We start from the raw sequence: 19,871 nt of genomic DNA, 5'->3' as shown, positions 1-19,871 counted from the left end.
ATACAAGACGTAATTCCTGTTTGTAGAACATTGATCAAATTGTATTTAAAATAATGTTTAATGTAATATTAATGTATACAAAGGTAATAGAAAAACTAATCTATTACATCACCACCAATTTTTACCTAATGTATTCCCATTGAAAACAAAATCTTATATGCACTCTTTATATTGTCCTGTATCATTTATCCTACTACATTTGCAGCTTATAAAGATCTGTTTTAATCTATAAAATATGATGATAGTAATGACAAAGAAATTTTGCCATTCCAACCCACCTTTTCCTCCTCCTTGAATCTACAGTAAAGTTGTAATGATTAATATGTGACAATGCCACCCTTCCAGTACCAACAGCTTGTGCTTTCATAAACAAAGGATTTTGAAATAATTCAAGGTACAAGCAGATGGAGAAGTTGGCTCAGGAGGCAGAAATCTGCTTTTGATCAAAAAAACATCCAGTACTCTTTTTCTTGACAGTGTTAAGTCCCTAAAATGTAGGTTCTTAGAAGGTATCTCTTAATTGTCCATGATCCAGAAAAAGACTAAATTCTGCACAGTTAATTAAAAATCCAAAGCCAACCATCCAACCAAAATCCCCTGTAACTACCTGCTTTATACATTTACATCTTAACTGTTTGCAATTATGTGACAGCAACAGTCAGCTATCAAATAATCTGCCTTCAACAATGGAGAGTCAGGATACTATGTGATATTGAATTGTCATGATATATACGTAAATAAAAAGATTAAGAAATAATAAAACAGTCTGAGAAAAACTGATGCCATTTTGTTACTTCTTGTTATTTAAGATCTCTTCAGCATGGATACTTAAGGATTTTTTGTTATTATTATTTTTTTTACTTTAAGAAACCATTGCATTAGTTTCAGAAGGAAAATATTTAGATGAAATATAATATGTCTTTTTAATCTAAACTTCCTAAGGTTTGGATGTTTGGAAGGTGATTCTCTCTGACCAGAATCAACTTTTTTGTTAATTACAAATTTTTTTTGAATAGTTTTGAATATATAGTTTTGAGTATACAGTTTTGAACATAATTTTAATATAGTTTTGAACTATAAAATGTTTAGATTAGCACTGTATTTCTAAGATGATGATTTTGCAAACATCGATACACTAATAATTGGTGTGCTACTCATTCTGTTGAACTTAGTTCATCATTTGTGTTTAAAGCAAAACATATGCAAAAGAATGTATATGTTCCTGACTTGCTTCTTAGTAATAAAGAGCTTGTTAAATGCCATTGTATTTTAAAAGCAGACCATTTTTTATCCTTAAAAGCATCTTTTTCCTTGTGAATCTGGCTGGTATGAAATGATTTAATTACATTTAAACATTGTCATTGTAAAAACTACACCTTGCAATACTTTTGTCAGCTAGAATTCCTGAGGAGAAAAAAACCAAACCAGCACAACATACCACCCACTGCCCCGACTTAGATAAAATGGTAGCAAGACTACCTTTCGGAGGGTTGTCATAGTCATAACCTTACTTTTAACAAATATGCTGTTATTATGTGCATGATCTACTAGCTGAATGCCTGTTTAGAAAATTTCAGCAACATATAATGACATCCACTGTCATGCAATCATATTGCTCATGTCATTCTCCATTGGTATCTCTCCTGGTTTCAGCTGGGATAGAGTTAATGTTCTTATTAGTAGCTGGTGCAGTGCTGTGTTTGGATTTGGTGTGAAAGAAACGTCGACAGCACATGCATGGGTTTAGTTGTTGCTGGGTGATGTTTATACTAAGTCAAGGACTTTTCAGCTTCTCAGGCCCTGCCAGCCAGAGGGCTGGAGAGGCACGGGAAACAGGGAGGGGACACAGCCAGGACAGCTGAGTGGAACTAGCCAAAGAGATATTCCATTCCATTAAACATCATGTTGGGAAGAAGGAAGGTGGGGACGTTTGGTGTGATGGCATTTGTCTTTGCAAGTAACTATTACACGTGTGGAGCCCGGCTTTCCTGGAGGTGGCTGAACACCTGCCTGCCCATGGGAAGTGGTGAATGAATTTCTTGTTATGCTTTGCTTGCATGCATGGCTTTTGCTTGACCTGTTAAACTGTCTTTATCTCAACCCATGAGTTTTCTCACTTCTACTTTTCAGATTCTTTCCCACATCCCTCTGTGGGTGTATTGAATAAGCGGCTGTGTAGTGCTTAGTTGCCAGCCAGGGTTAAACTACAACAGTATTAAAAAATACATAGATTAAATTATTTTATGCATAGCTACTGAATATTTCACATATTTTCATGGATGACACGGGAATTATATAGTATAAAAATTTACAACTAATCAAAATATCCACTATTTAAACAGATTATTTTATACTATTCCCAGTTTGACTGAAAACAAGCAAACAAGCATTCAACTGGAGGCATTTTAAAAACTCTTTGAAGACAGAAAAATTAAAAGGAAAATGAGGCAGCAACTCTGCATAGATTATTTGGAATACACATTCACCAATAGCACATTTCCATACATTTCTAACAACTCACAATCAACTATCAATAGCAAAAGACATAGACACAGTACAAGATTTGTTTATTAACCTCTGGACAAGACTTTCTGATGCTGTGCCTCCAGACCAGACCTGTGAATGGGAGATGGATAGATCAGTGAATTCACCTTGGCTGGAGGCCATTGATGCACTAGGTGGAGGGTTCTACACTGACCTGTAAGGAGGCTTGTTGCAAGTGGGTATTTCTACCTTGTATAGGGAAAATGCTTCATCACTAAATGCTAACAATATTTTTTTTAAAAAAAACTTTTGAAAATAGTCTTATTTACAATAGTGACAAAGTTTGAATATGTCCATTTGCCTTCTGTGACAGTGGCGTATTTTTATTCCCGATAGTTTAGAACATACTCAGAATGTGAACAATCCTTTTCCAGTAGTATGGGAAATAACACAGAAACTGTAAAAATACATGGTATTTAAAAAATGCAATTGCTAAAAAAAATAGTAAAATATCTCTTCAATGTTGCATTATTTTAGATTAAATCACTGCAAACACTACCATTTTGAACAATAAAAGAAAAAATACAATCAAAGTGCATTTGTGGTGTTAGGCTAATAATGCATGATCTCCTTGTGACATAAATGAGGTTTGATAGGTCCAGAATGTTCTTTAGGAAAACACAGAGATAAGAAAGAATATTATTTTACATTCTCTTTGTACCATACCTTTGTAACTTACTGCTCACATTTATTTACCTACCATTTTGAAAACTAAGTTTCATTCCGTTACTTTTTAAACTCTGTACTGAACTCCTACTGAAGCAAAGGTAGAAAAGAACCATAACATATAGAATAACCAGCTCTCTTGCTTCATTGCAGTTGCTGCAAAGGAGGAGAAAACAAAAATAAAAATCAAAATTTTGTAAACCCATGGTTTTTTCCCCCATGAGAGAATAAATGTTATTAAAATCACAAAAATGCTTTGGCTTGAAATATCTCTAACTAAAGAATAAAGGAGACCCTGATCGAAAGAAGTGAGTAAGCAGTGAGTACAAAGCACTGCCTCATACCAGCTGTTGGAAATGAAGATAACTGCTCTGTTGGATGTAAGCATGTGAGTTTGCATGTGACTCTGTTTGCTGTATGCCTTTCATTTTTACTTTTATGACACATGTGGTGAGGAGGAACATAAATGTATGTACATATGTAATATAATACAGGTCAGACCCACTTCTATTAGGCAAGGGTTGAAGAAATTAAAACTACATATTCAGTTATTGCAACCAGCTATGATTTACAGGAATAAAAATAAAATAGATTAAGTTGAATTTTGAGCCTATTTTTTTGGGGATGAGTCTCATCTCATTCTGCTTGTGGCATAAGGTTTCAGCAGGAATTGGTGAAAAACATGTTAGTCATAGCAGGCACACAAGACTCTGGCCCAGTATAGGCAGAAGAGTTCCATAACTTTTCCTGGCAAAGAATCTGTCAGTGGCTATAGAACATAAAGCTGCATTTATTCTGATTAGATAACAGAACAGAGAACAGATTAAATTAAAGCAACAGTCTTGTTTCAGTTTAATTTAAATTCTGGCTTAGAAAGGAAATGCTGGGAAATCTGCAGTCGAAAGTGAAACTCCAGACTTAACCCAAGCTGCAGTATAAGTATACATTACATAATATATAAATACAGCATTTTCATAGTATCCTGTGGGAATTTTATGGTTTCAAGTCTTAATTTAAGGAAGCATCCAGTATACAACTTCATGTATGTTCAAGAATTCAGAATTAAATGAAGAAACGATAATGCTGCAGAACAGTGGGTCTCCACGGAAATCCAATGTCAGTACTGAGATCCTCTGGTGATCTCAAGTTCCACCCCCCTCATAAGAGCAGCAGTGACTTGAAGGTTAGAGATTTATAATTTCTACAGACATCTACAAAGTGTGCATATCTCTCTGGCAGTATAAAAATGAAACATTGAGAAGGATTTTAGACATTGTTGTGGAAGAAATAGAATAAGATGTGGATTTTTGTTCAATGACCTTTAATACTGATAAAAGAAAAAAAGAGGGAGTAGAATCTAAGTTGTGTTTTATGGAGAATAACATCAATTAATACTTTTTGGTAGAAAAGATATTTGCAAGACTGTTGAGACATATTTGCAAATATTCCTTCACAATAAGTATCACATTCAATAATCATGTTCCAAACACCTAGTACTGCTTTATGGTGGGTTTTTTTTAGCAGTACATAGTGGTACATCTATTTACTGCCCAATAAATGATTTATTTGTTTTTAGAGCCACACCCTATCTATGTGAAACCTGAAGTTCTGATATATATCTAACATGTACAAACGTTCACACGCACAAACATAAACATATATCTCATGTCTTTTTAAAAATGGAAAATACACTTCCAGATTTTCAAAAATTTATTTACGTTAAACCAAAATAATCCCTTTTTCTTCTGATAAATCTGGAATTTTTATAATTAAGTTGGTATCTGATAGAAGTTACAAATTGGAAATATACATATATATATATATATATATATAAACCAACACAACACCAAAACTTGTCTGAAATCAAAGCTTTGACATGCAGAAAAATCTCTTAATATTTCTTTTGACTACTGCATCAGATAATATTACCACATTTTTCTACTTCAACATTGGACTATAAAGTAGCCTAATACTAAAAGGTAATCTATAGGTCCCTATAAAATGTATATAAAAAACCACATTTGTGTGTTGTATAGCTTTATCTTTTTATTTGTTCTTGATTTTGTTTTCATTCAGGAATTATATTAAACACCTTCTATGGTTTTGTGGCCACCAAACACGCTAACAACTTGCAGCATACTATCACCAGTGTCTACCTGAAAGCAATTTTGCCTCACATAGTCATTCACAAGCAATTTACTTGAGTCAGGCAAACATGATCATTAACACTCTCAAGCCTCTCTGACCTAGGATAGACCTGGTAAAAACATCTGCTTCTTAATGATAGCCAATTTTCTTTCAAATCCCATTCAGAGAAATTCATAAATCACAAGTTGCTCTCAGACCATGGCAACCCTTCCTTTCAAACGATAGCCTTAAAGAGATTATTTGAAAGCATATTATACAACCATCTGAAGGGTCAGGTGTTTCTAACTGGAGCATGAAGACCTCATTTATACCTGTTTACAGCTAGCTGCTGTCAAAGGCCCACAAGCTGGGAAAGCAGAAATATAATGCACCCATAACTTTTGAGTCACCTTTGACTCTCACTCTTCAAATGACAGAAGAAACCTACTGCCTTTAAACCACAGGCAAACAGTCTTGGAGAGGAATTCAGGGCCTACATACACAGCAACAGTTAAGATACTCTGGGGTATCCTGCCTGCCCCTGAGCTGTTGCTCCAGAAATATGCCAGTGCCCCACAGTCCTGTGTTTCACCCGCCAGCCCTAGGCTTGTCTTCTGTGCCTTACACCATCTAAAATGGCACTAGTCAATTATGTTTAGATATCTCCATTGCTCTTTCACTGTACCTTCAGGGTAAAAACTGTTTTCCTCCTTTTACTAATAATCCACATATACGGTGTGCATGAACCAAAAATCTAGTTTCTCATCTGTTCAGTAAATGTACAGATCACATTTACTGTAAAGCAAAGAGTTTGAGATAATAAGACACAAAATATAACATAGCCACTAGCACCAGATTACTTGGAGTGTTAAGACAGGTACCTGAGGAAAGGTAAGGAAGCACTAAGTAGATCAGAAGGTAGTATAACCTCTGCATTCTTCTGTGTGTTTATTCCCAAGTAAAATTACATGCTCAACAGCTCCTAAAAAAACCCATATTACTACGTGTTGCTCCTAGATCTACCAAGCAGGATAAAAATGCTACTAAGTACAGGAGCAGGATGTCCCAATGTGCTGTAAGATAAGTTGGTGGGAAAGAAGACTGGCCAGAGTAAACAGAAAGCTTTGGCTGGAACTATGGGAAAAAGAAAAAAAAAAAAAAAACCAACAACAAAAAAAAACCCCAACAACAACAACAACAACAAAAGAGTTTATGACCTTTGGAAGAAGGAGCAGGCAATTCAGGTGGACTACAAGGTAAACTTATGCAGGGAGAAAATTAGAAGGGACAAAGCCCAACTAGAACTTAATCTGGTTACTGCCATAAAAGACAATAATAAATGTTTCTATAAATATATTAAAAAAAAAGAAGGGCTAGGAAGAATCTCCATCCTTTACTGAGTGTGGAGGGAAACCCAGTAACAAAGGCACAGGAAAAGACTGGTGTGGTTATGCCTTCTTTGAGTCAGTCTTCACCAGCAACATCAATTTTTCTTGGGTTACCCAGCCCCCTGAGCTGGAAGTCAGGGAAGAGGAGCAGAATGAAACCTCCATAATACAAGGAGAAATGGTTAGTGCCCTGCTGCTCTACTTAGACACACACAAGTCTATGTGGCCAGATGAGACCCACTGGAGGGTACTGAGGGAGCTGGTGGAAGTGCTCACCGACACACTTTTCACCATGTATCAGCAGTCCTGGCTCACCAGGGAGGTCGTCGTTGATGGCAGGTTAGCAAATGTGAAACACATCTACAAGGAAGGGCTGGAAGGAGGATCTAGGGAACTACAGGCCTGTCAGCCTGACCTCAGTACCAGGAAAGGTTATGAAGCAGATCAACTTGAGTGCCATCATGTGACATGTGCAGGGGATCAGGCCCAGCCAGCATGGGCTCATGAAAGACAGGTCCTGCTTGACAAACCTGATCTTCTGTGACAGGATGGCCCACTTACTGCGTTAGGGAAAGGCTGTGGATGTTGTTTACCTGGACTTCAGTAAATCCTTTAACACCATTTCCTACAGCACTCTCCTTGAGAAACTAGTTGCTCACGGCCTGGATAGGTATATTCTTTGCCGGCTAAAAAAATAGCTAGATGGCCAGGCCAAAGAGTTGTGGTGAATGGAGATACATCCAGTTGGCGGCTGGTCACCAGTGGTGCTCCCCAGCGTTCAGTGTTGGGGCCAGTTCTGTTTAGTATCTTTATCAATGATCGGGATGAGGGGTCAAGTGCACCTTCAGTAAGTTTGAAGATGACATCAAGTTGGACAGGAGTGTTGATCTGCTTGAGCGTACAAAAGTTCTACAGAGGGATCTGGACAGGCTGGACTGATGGGCTGAGGCCAGTTGTATGAGGTTCGACAAGGCTCAGCACCAGGTCCTGCACTTGGGTCACAGCAACCTCATGCAACGCTACAGGCTTGGGGAAGAGTTGCTGGAGAGCTGCCTGGTGGAAAAGGACCTGGGGTGGCTGGTTGATAGCCAGCTGAATATGAGCTGGAACTGTGCTCAGCTGGCCAAGAAGCCCAGTAGAATCCTGGCTTGTACCCAAAATAGCGTGACAAGCAGGACTAGGGAAGTGATTGTCCCCCTGTACTTGACACTGGTGAGGCTGGACCTCAAATGTTGTGTTCAGTTTGGGGCCCCTCACTACAAGAAAGACATTGAGCTGCTGGAGTGTATCTAAAGAAGGGCAATGAAGCTGGTGAAGGGTCTAGAGAACAAGTCTTCTGAGGAGCAGCTGAGGCAACTGGAGTTGTTTAGCCTGGAGAAAAGGAGACTCAGAGGAGACCTTATTGCTCTCTACAACTACCTGAAAGGAGGTTGTAGTAAGGTGGGTGTTGATCTCCCAAGTAACAGGGGATAGGACAAAAGGAAATAGCCTCAAGTTGCAGCATGGGAGGTTATTAGAAAAATTTCTGCATTGAAAGGGTTTTCAAGCATTGGAACATGCTGCCCAGGGAAGTGGTTGAGCCACCATCCCTGGAGATATTTAAGAGACATGTAGATGTGGTGCTAAAGGACATGGTTTAGCGGTGGAGTTGACAGTGTTAGGGTTACAATTGGACTCGATGATCTTAAAGGTCACTTCCAACCTAAATGATTCTATGATTCTAAAAGTTGCCTGAATTCTGTTAGTGTTGATGATGCCACAGGAGAAAATGAAAAAAACCAAAGCCAGACCCCTTTTAATAAATTTATTTGAAATGTCTAAGCTGTTAAATATATACAAAACTCTCTCAGATATCAGAAGTAAATTATATGAGATTGCAATGAATGATATTGATTTGTTCAGTATTAATCTATATGTGGGGAAATGCTTGTGGATACATCACTGCCTTTATATACTGCAATCAAAAGCTTTTAAAATACATAGCAATTCAATGTTATCCTGCAATCTCTGTATGGCTTTCTTTTCTGGTTTTAGCCAAGATATCCCATTAACCTCACTGCTAGCAGATTTTTAAAAAACAGAATAGCAGTCCTCAACCTTCTTTTTGTGTACAACAGATCATATAAGTTGCTTAAACATTTTAAATCAATTTCTATTTTTATCTGGTCTTGAATAGTCTTCATTTAGAAAACTAAGCAAAGAAGAAAACCATGAAAGTGTCGTTTGAGCTATAAAAAATATGCTTGCCAGTATTCCATGTAAACTTTTAGGAAATCATTGGAGGTAGCAGGTTTTAGAGGAGGTAGAGGGAGGTTTTTTGGCAAGTTTAGTAGTGCAGATCATTATACTAATTACAGTACAATACGACCAGGCTAATTACACGTTAGTAATTGACATATCTATTGTTAATGGTGGGGGTTCTGGTTTTATCTTGTTTTCCTTTTTTCATAAATGAGAAGGTAAGTGCTTTAGGCTTGTGGGTTTTGTTTTAGTTTTTTGGGTCAGTTTTTTTTTTTTTTAAATATTAAATCTTATGTTTAGAAGTTCTTTACTTTTTGAACCAAGTAGTCCTTACTGAGAATATAAATTAAAATATGTAAGCCTTCCATCGTGAAATTTATGGGAATAGCTAGGCAGATATATCTCAGGGCTTTATCATGTTACTCACAAAACTAAACTCACAAAACCTAATCAGCAAATTAATGGAGGCTGACATTAAAACAAAAAGCAATCAATAAGACCTGTTATCTGTGGACCAGTTCAGTTATTTACTAGAATGCAATGTAAAGCATTTTAAGAAGTATAAACTGAAATAGGATTCAGGAAAGCCACGAATACATAACTGATAGGAAGTTGGTGGTTACTTAATTCAGAATTTAGCATTAAAATTTTGCTGAGCTCTGAAAAATAACAAGTTTGGACAAAATACAATACAGTTTGATTAAATAATAGTTAAAGATATTTCACTGCTTCTTCACATCATTGCCAACATTTCATTCTTAGTGTCCTGATTTCAGCTGGGACAGAATTAATTTTCTTCCTAGTAGATGGCACAGTGCTGTGTTGTGGATTTAGTAAGGGTAATAATGTTCATAACACATGGACATTCTTAGTTGTTGCTAAGTAGTGTTTATACTAAGTCAAGGACTTTTCAGTTTCCCATGCTTTGCCAGTGAGCAGGTTGGAGTGGCACAAGAAATTGGGAGTGGACACAGCCAGGACAGCTGACCCAAACATGCCAAAGTGGTATTCCATATTATATGATGTCATGATCAGTATATAAGCTGGAGGAAATTAGGTGGTGGGAAGATCAGTGCTTGGGGACTGGCTGGGCATCAGTCAGCAGATGAGCAATTGTTTTGTGCATTGCTTGTCTTGGTTGCCTTTCCCTCCCCCCCCCCCCCCCCCCCCCGGAGTTTTATGTCTCTTTCTCTTTTAGTTTTCTCCATAGTTTTCTCCATCTTTTCTATTACTAAACAGTTATTTTCTTAACCCATGGCTCTTACCTTTTCCTGATTCTCCTCCCCATCCCACTGTGGGGTAGTGAGGGGGAGCGAACAAGCACCTGCATGGTACTTTGTTGTCAGCTAAGGTTAAACCACAACACTTAACTTAAAAAAACACAACCAAAATCCAACACTTTTCATCTAATTTAAATCTTCATTACTTACAAAAGATCATAGGTAAACTAAGGTATTATATCCAGGCAACAGAGGCATTGCAAAATAATTGAATGCTTTCAATGAATTCAGCCCATGTAGTGGAATGACATAGACAGAGGGATTAAATACACCCCCAGCAAGTTTGCAGATGACACCAAACTAATTGGTGCAGTTCATTTGCTTGAGCAAAGGGATGCTATCCAAAGGGGCCTTGACAGCCTTCAGGAGCAGGACCATGTGGACCTCATGAAGCTCAAAAAGATCAAGTGCAAGGTCCTGCATCTTGATCTGGGCAATCCCCAGTCATGATTCTTCTCTTCTACTCCACTCTTGTAAGACCCCATCTGAGGTACTTTATCTGGCTTTGGATCCCCTGGCACAAGAAAGACATAGGTCTGCCAGAGCAGGCTCAGAGAGGGGTCATGAAAATGATCAGAGGGTTGGAACAGCTCTCCTATGAAGAAAGGTTGAAAGAATTGGGGGTTTTCAGCCTGGAGAAGAGAAAGCTCTGGGGAGACCTAATTGTGGACTTTCAATATATAAAAGGGGCATAATAAGAAAGATGGAGAGAGACTTTTTACAAAGGTCTGTAGTGATAGGAAAAGGTATAATGGTTTTAAACTGAAAGTCTCAGATATCCTTGGGCATGTGAAATGGCACCAGACATCTGTGGTTACACAATTGAATAACATCATGATATGCAGGCACCTGTGTTATAAACCTGAATTTATGTATCTCAGTCTGAACATAAATACCAATCCAAAACCTGGCAGTGTTAGCAATCAGTATAATCCAGATCAGTGAATGCAACCACTATTAAGGTGATTATTGTGTGATTAATATCTGAAACTGCAGAAAATGTTGTGTTTCATTCCCATATCAATCTGTTCTCTTACTATAGTCTTTAAAAATTCTAAATTTGTCCTTTAGTTCCTTCTTCATGAGCAGTTTTCTTCCCTTCCTATTGTCATTTCCCATTTGGTGCCACTAAGTCAACTTCAACTTTTTTTCTTTTTTTTCCTAGCCCTCTGCTATTTAGTTTCTCTCTTTGTAATTAAGCCTACAATACAGAAGACTCAGAAAACCCAACATATTATTGTCTGTTGTCTGGTTTTGTCTGGTTGCCCTCTCTTCTTTTCCCTCATTTATCTGGTCTATAAGTTTCTTACAGCAGTAACAAAATCCTATTCCATCTATACAGTGAGCACAATTTTGCTTGGTTCTTAGGTACTCTATTATTTAGCTATTTTTAGTACAAATAGTATACAACAGTACTTACAATTATTTACTCTACTATATAATGTTAACAGACATTTGAGGTAATACTATTTAAAAATAAAACATATTTTAGTTGCTATTTTATTCAACATATTTTATGGATGCTCATTTTGTCTTAAATATATGATCATAAGTGAATTTTGTATGCTGAGACTAAGCAATAAGCAGAGGAAGAAAGTAAAACATAATAAAATATATTGACCAGAATTGCAATTGCAATTCTTTTTGTTTTCTTATTTATATTGAATCTAGTGCATTTACTGCCTCTGATTTACAAATCATAAGTCATATAAGAGGTAAATTACATCAAAACAGTGACCTGGCTAATTGATTTCTGAAATTTTAAGCAAATATTGACAGTGGCAGTTAGTTATCAGTCCAATAAAAGCCTTTCTTTTTCAAGGAAAATAACTTTCTTTTCTTTTCCTCTACTCAGACAAGAACTCATTAAAAAACCCAATTTCTATTTTCATTCATCTGGTGCAAATTATGTTCTACAGTAGTGATGCTATTTTTTACCTTGTTCAATAACTCTTTTATTACTTCAGTGCAATCTATAAAGTAGCTTTTGTTACTTATCTGATGTCTCCTTCATCAATCAGTTTGGCAGGTTCAGATCTTCTGATCATAAAATTTCTAAGTTTAGAAGAATTGAAGAAATTATTTTGATCCAGAGGATAAAAAAAAAATAAAAATAATTAGGTGACATTAAAGCACCTAGCTATCACATTAGATGCTTATTTTCAACATCCAGATCCTCAGAAATACTGTTAATATCCTGGGATTCTGGTAGATATCTAACTTTAAGTTTCCAAAGCTGCATGTTTAAGGACCCTTAAGATCACCTGCTGTATCATGAACATGTTAAACAGCCAAGACTGACAGTCTTAAGTCCCATTTAAATTTACAATATATATGTGTCTTTTACTAGGTTTCCACAAACTTGGTCACATTGGTACATATCTTACTTCATCTCAGGTGTCACTGGACATTCATTCACCTTTGCTAAATTAATTGAGTACCATATGACTATTTGTAGAAGATGTGGGCTGTTTACCAGACTCTATGGACTTTACAAACAACTAGCCATCTTCTATAGTAAGAGATTACACAATTATCTGATTTACAGCATTTACATTGTAGGCACTTAAATGTTGCCTTAGTCTGTCAGCTGACTTCTGTGCTACATGTTTTAATGTTTTACCTTTTTTATCTTTTATAGTTTGAAAGTTGTTGGGTTCTGGTTTTGATCCATTAAAGTGTAACAAGTTAAGGATAATTAATATACAGCAGAGGTCATTATTAATTCAATTAACAAAATTAGGCGCTATCCAAAATTTTCTAAATGCTTTAAAGGACCCTGAAAAACATCGATCTATTATGTGACCTGCACCACAGTAAACTTAAGCAAACACTCCATTTCACAGTATTTAGGATACTAGAAAAATGTATTGCTATGTCATATTCCTTCTATTTCCTCTACTGGTTACCTGTTCTCATATCTGCTGTTTGGCAGGTTGTCCTCTTTGTTGTATTTGTAGAATACTTTGGAGGGGGAATAATATGAACCAAATCAAGGAATTTATCCAGGTGAAAATAACCCAGTGGGATTTTTTTATTCCCCACCCCCTGACCCCAGTTCCCTGATTTAGACCACAGTACAGTTCAACAAATACTTGCACCAGCACAACTGAATGCGTGGAACAATAAACAAGAGTTGATTTGGTACAGTGGTAGCTTTGACTGTTGAAGGTGGCAGTCACGTGGAGAAAATACCTGTGGAAGAACAAGGTAAGTGAGGATGACACAAAATTTTTATTCTAAAGGAAAATCAACAAGAAAAACAAACAAGTAGAACACAATTTGATGACTAGACCACCCTCTTACAACACTGAGCTGTGGGGGCAAAGCATTTTCTTATTCTGTGTTCTTTGAGGTGTCAAGGATAATTTCTGATACTGCCCAAGGGACAAAATGCAAGATGCTGTGCTTTAATGGAAACATAAAATGCTTAAAGGATATAGGTAATATCAGGGTGGGTGATAATTTTATGCACAACACGGGTGAAAGGAAAAGAGATAACACAATGTAAAGTAAAACTTGTAAGAGCAGTTTAGGTTGAATGCACACAGTGAGAGGGAACACACTTCTGCAGAAAGAATAATAGGTTTTCACAATGGTCCTACTAAGCAAAAAGATGTTTTAAGATACTGAAGCCACTTAGGAAAGGAGACACTACTTACCTTGCAATCTGACTTTTCTGAAGATCCCCTACCAAATTCCGAGTCCCATAGAGTGAAAAATTTGAAAACTGTAAGACCTTTGGTGCTCCACATAGCATTGATGGGAACTCACATCAACCTCTAAATACAGCTGTCAGGTTTATGGAGTAGAGGGAAATAAATCAACAAACCTAAACCACAGTTTTCAATTCTAACTTTAACTATAGGTCAAAACACAAATACTTTCAGCATGGTATCTTCCAAAACAGCACAGAATATTCTTTAAGGATATTTCTTATTATTAATGAGCATTTCAGAAGAGCTAAACTATAAAAGGTTGCTATAAATTAAAGTATAGCTGTAACAATAGCTACATAAAGACAGAAACAAAAAAAATGTCAATATTATATGAAAACAAAGTAGTTTACATATGTATATAAATAAGATGAAGAACACAATAACATCTCATTTTCTTTTTTTAAGTATATGACAGGTGTTAAGTTTATCTACAATATGCATTCTGTGCTAATCCTTACATCTGTATTTAAAAAAAAAAAAAAAAGCAACTTTAAGATGGAATTCGGGGTCTCTAATTTCAGCACAATAACATTCCTGTTGAAAGGCCATTCCTTAAAATACTGTCTAGTAAATGCAAACAGTGAGATCAAATTAAGTGTCTTGAGGCAGGCAGGGATCCAAATCAGGCCATTCTGCTCCTGCTAAATGACTCCTGTGGTATTCAGTTAGCTTTGTGTTTGAAACAGATTGTTTCAGTCTGGGAGGTGGAACCAGAAAAAAGTTCAGATGTTTTCTTTTAGTGATAATGGTACCAGGGAAAGAAAGTCAATGAATGGCATTAAGAATTGTACATGGATTTGCACAGAAGGTTTTGTACACTCGTAAGATGAAACACCAAAGTGACTGCTGAGGTTTTCTATAAGCACCCATATTGAGAAGGGATTTGGGGCTTAGCAGAAATCCTGGGAAGTTATTAAGATAAAGATCAGCTGCTGTCTAGAATACAGAATAGTCAAAAAATCCACAGCATCATCTCGATTTTGTAGCATCTGACACACATCAGGAATACCTTGAGCACTGTCATTCTGTGAAATGAATACTCTGTGTAAGGAAAATAGCCTTTAAGAAATAAATATTCATTGTGTCAGAATAATGAGGAATATGAAATAACTATAGGAAAAGAATCAGTATACAAATGTATGCAGCTAATTTTGTTTGGTTTAAATAAATTGCAATAAATTTTTGGATTACCTGAAGGGTCAGACTGACAAAACCGAAGTGTAGGAATAATTGTTCCCCATCGGCTCACTTTAACATTTTCTCAGTGGTATTGAAATATTTCTTTAAGTTCCTTGGGGCTGTACACAACTGTAACACATTGTCTTTGATAACAGACTTCTTGTGTCAAAAGCAATGTTGGCACTGTAGTTCCCTGGACTAGCAGAAGAAACCAGATATGTCTTTGCCGTGGGCTGATATTTCAGTTATGTTGGATACCTTGTTCTCTGCAGAGAAAGGCACAAGAAAATATTGGCACTTGACTTTCTTGGCTTCTGGAAGTAGTTCAAGTGCTTGAAATTTGTGGGTTCCTGGGATCAGACTAGATTAGATCACTGTTGTTATTTAATACTGACAGTGTACCTGCAACTGCTTGCTGGCCGGGATACTATGTTCTGACCAGAATTCTCCCTCGGGGAGAAAAGCTAGGAAAAAAAAAACCAAACCCAAAAAACCCCAATACAACTTCTTCCCCCTCTCCCTCTTCATTTACCTATTCAAATCAGTCAAACTGTACATGAATTTGTATTCAAGGCTGTGTGGTTTCCAGTCTTCTAATTCTTTCTCTTAGAAAACCAAACAAAACACACCAAAAAAACCCCAACCAAACAACCAACTAAACACATCCCAAAACTCCCCAAAACAAAAACGTAAACCAAAATGTAAAATGTTCAGATCATTCAAGCACTGCGACACTCTGGATAGACATATGTCCCTTCATGCAGATGTGTTTTCTTTTGTGAATGGCGAACAAGTTGTTTATTAACATATCTGAATGAAACTATTTTCAGAGCATCTGCTTTCAAAAGACAAGACACACTTCATGAACCCCTGTAAACTAAATGTAATTTTAACCGTATTTTTCCTACTATGAACATGTTCATTAATACAAATTTGTCAATGATTTAACCTTTCCAGCACACTGTACTTCATATGAACCACAAAACCACTCACATGATAAGCTGGGCTTTGTAGTAACTTGAGCTCCTCCTAAGTGTGATCAGAAGGTCTTGTGGGGTCATTGACCTATGCTTGGTAGTGCCTTGAAACTGTTTTAGCTTAAACTGGAGTTGATCAAGGGAGAAAGTTGAATAAGCAGTTGTATTGGGTCTAGCTGAGATGGAGTTAATGTTCCCCATAGCAGCCCTCACAATGCTGTGCTTTGTATTTTTAGCTAGAAAAGTGGTACCACACCAGTGTTTTGATTACTGCTGAGCAGCACTCACACAGCATCAAGGCTGTCTCTCCAGCATTCTCCCCTCACCAGTAGGCTGGGGGTAAGCAAGATATTGGGAGGGGGCATAGCCAGGACAGCTGACCCAAAGTGACCAGAGGGATATTCCATACCATATGGCACCTGCTCAGCCATTAAGCTAAGAGAAAAGAGGAGGAAGCTAGGTACTTAGGTTTGTCTTCCAGATCAATCTCTACATGTACTGAAGACCTGCTTCCCAAGCAGTGGCCAGACTTCGCCTGCTCATGGGAAGCAAAGAATAAACCTTTTGTTTTCCATTGCTTCTGCACATGACCTTTGCTTTTGCTGTATTAAACTGCCTTTATCTTTGCCCATGATTTTTTCCCATCTTATTTTCTCCTTACCCCACCCCATTCTGCTGAGGAGGGGAGTGACAGAGCAACTTGGTGGGCACCTGGCATCCAGCCAAGATCAACCCGCCACAGCAGTGCTTTGTAAGAAAAGTAATAAGAGAGTAAATGAAACATCATAATCATCTTCCAGCCTCTCTAACTGTGGTTGCCACTGCAGCTTCTGTTGTTCGGGAGGCTGCAGGGGAGGCTGTGACAGGGAGACAGAAGGGGCAGCAGTCAGAAAGCATGTGCTATTGCAATGACCCTGCAAAAGCACCTTCAAGGCCTTTAGTATCAAAGTGTTGTTTCACCTTTAGTCACATATGGTTAAGTACTTGACGAATCTTTCTTTTTATAGATTTTAATCTTACTATACTTTCAAAAACCTATGAGACTTTTATACTAAATACTTTTAGAAAATATTTTCTTACCAAGTACTTCTTAAAAGCATAGTTTCTGTTGGTTCTAGATTCAACTTGAATTCAGCCTATTTTCACCAGTTAGCCTGATTTTCCTTTTTATTCCCCCCTGCCCCGCTCCTCCTTCCTCTGAAAAGATCAGAAAACTAATGACACCACCTTCCCTCTTTTTCTAAGAGGTTTCTTTTTTTTTAAATAATTTCTCATGAGATGTGTTTTGTAAATTAATTTTTACATTTTTTTCACATGTATTTCTGTCAGTAACCCCTCACTGCCACTTTTACAGACCTGTTCATTAAGCAATTCAGCTGAGTACTGTGAATTTCATGAAGATTTTTTATTAGACCAGTGGTTTTCCTAATTTCAAAACACTTATCTCTGCAAATTATTTTTTTTTCCAGTGGATGGATCTTGGAATTGTCAAAGAAGGACATTGAAACCACGTTTCTGCCCTTTTAAATGAAGGTTGATAATTACTGTCTTCATTGTCAGGTCCTGTATCTTATCATGCTTTGGCTTGTCACACTCCCCTGGTACTTTCTTTTCTTGCTACAGTCCTCAGCAATTTTGCATAATAAATCTCCTGTGCTGCTACAGGGATTTTCCGTGTGTTAGGCTTAGTGTGTTCAACACAATTTTAATCCTTCAAAAGGTTGAAAAACTCATTGAAAAGGCCAGTCTTAGGAATGAAAAAGAGAGGAGGGAAAGGTGAAAATAGAAGCATAAGAAAAGAAAAATATAATTCTACTCTTTTCTGATGTTGTTACTTCTGGACGACATAATGGAGATGAAGGAATAATAATGACCTTTGACTCTGTTGTTATTAAATTCTTTATGCCCTCTGCAGCTCTTGATGCTTCCTGCTCGGGATTCTGATATAAGGATGGGAGGAATAAAGTAACATCTAACAGGTCCACTACTGAAATTGGCAGTGGAACAAAAAGTAGATGCTGCTTGTTCCCTGTTGCTTTCATTCTATTTTGTCTTTAATATTAAGAACAAATTCAGTCCTGCTGGAAGAAAAGGATGGAATAAAGAAGTGTGTGTTAACTTCTAATTGGCATTATTGGAGCTTCTGTGTGGCCAGGAGCCCACTGTGCTTAGCATTATGTAGAAGTATAATAAAAGACTGTTGCTACCTCAAAGACATTTATAGTGTCAACTACAAGACACAACAGGCAGGGAATGAGCAAACGCATATGAACTCATTTTACGGTAAGTTGCTTTGTGCACAGTGTCTGGGTGTAATGAAACATCAGCAGTGGTCAGCACACTCTGCACTACCAATTCCAGGAGTTCAACATCATCACTGGCCTGTCTATACTGCCTTGCTTTTGGTAGCAGATTGATGATGGTAGTGAACTCCCTGTGGTAGCAGAATTGCTTCTCTGTGTTTTATCAGACCAATATCCTCTGCCCACCTTTGTATCTGACATCGCCCTCATCTCCTGGGTAAATGTGTGCAATCTGGAATTGTGTAGAGTGGGGTAGACTGGTAGGTACATGGTATGTGGGAGCAGCAGGTGGACCTTCTATCCTTTTTCCTTTGTGGAGTCACGGAATATGCTACTGCTGTCAGGCACAGCTATTGACTAAGGGCTGAATGTGAGGAAGGACAGGGCTTCCTGTTGTTTGACTGTGGGCTAACTTTAATTCTGCAAGCCACATGGTCTCTCAGTTAATTTGCCAGTTAATTAATAATCGGTAATGTTGCAGTGATTGCTGGGAGGGTTTTGAACCAAAGTTAGCTCATTCTCAGCATGATGCTACACTTTGGGTATTTAGCCATACCTTGCTGACAGCTTACTTGTCTTTGTATGACACTTCATCACACAGGGTATACATATGCTCCAGTTCTGTCTTCCTATATGAGGAGTGAAATTCTGTCTGATTTTCTTTCATGAAAGTGTCACATTTGCTGTTTTGAACTAAGATTTCTCTCAAGAAGTTCATACAATTTTGGATTGTTCTATACTGATGTAATTTTCTGGCAGTGACAAATTTTCTGTGACAAATGAGTGTTCTGTGTTTTTCAATGACTATTAAACGTTGACATTCACCCTGGACCACAGTATAAATTGAACATAAAGCTGCATCTACGTTATTATTTTAATTTGGAACTGTAGTTTGGTTTTGGCATAAATTCATTTGTGATTTCCATAGTCCCAATTTGCAGAGCTGTTTTGGTGAAAGCTAAGTATATTCCTTTCTAGAGAAAACTAAATGTGATTCTTTTCCAGCTGCATCTCAAAGGTGTTCTAACCCCTAAGAAGGACATAAATATTTTTATTGCCTCCTGTCTGGTATTTGTACACATTGATAAGATACTCCTGAGTCTTCTCCAGGCTGAAAAGCCCCACCTCCCTCAGCCTCTCCTCCTATGTCAGATGCTCCAGTCCATTAATCATCTTTTTAGCATATAGCTGGACTCACTTCAGTTTTTACACATCCCTTTTGTACTGGGGAGCCCAGCACTAGACCCAGCAACCCAGATGTGTCTCACTGGGAGTGAGCAGAGGGGAAGGATCACTTCCTTCAGCCTGCTGGGAATGCTTTGCCTGCTTTAGCCCAGGAGGCTGTTGTCTGCCTTTGCCAGGAAGACACACTGCTGGCTCGTGTTCAGCCTGTCCACCAGGACCCCAGGTCATTCTCTGCAGAGCTCCTTTCCAACCAGTCAATCTC

This window comes from Falco rusticolus, chromosome 2, assembly GCF_015220075.1.
Source record: "Falco rusticolus isolate bFalRus1 chromosome 2, bFalRus1.pri, whole genome shotgun sequence".
Classification (NCBI taxonomy): Eukaryota; Metazoa; Chordata; class Aves; order Falconiformes; family Falconidae; genus Falco; species Falco rusticolus.
Note: the sequence above shows the minus strand (reverse complement) of the source record.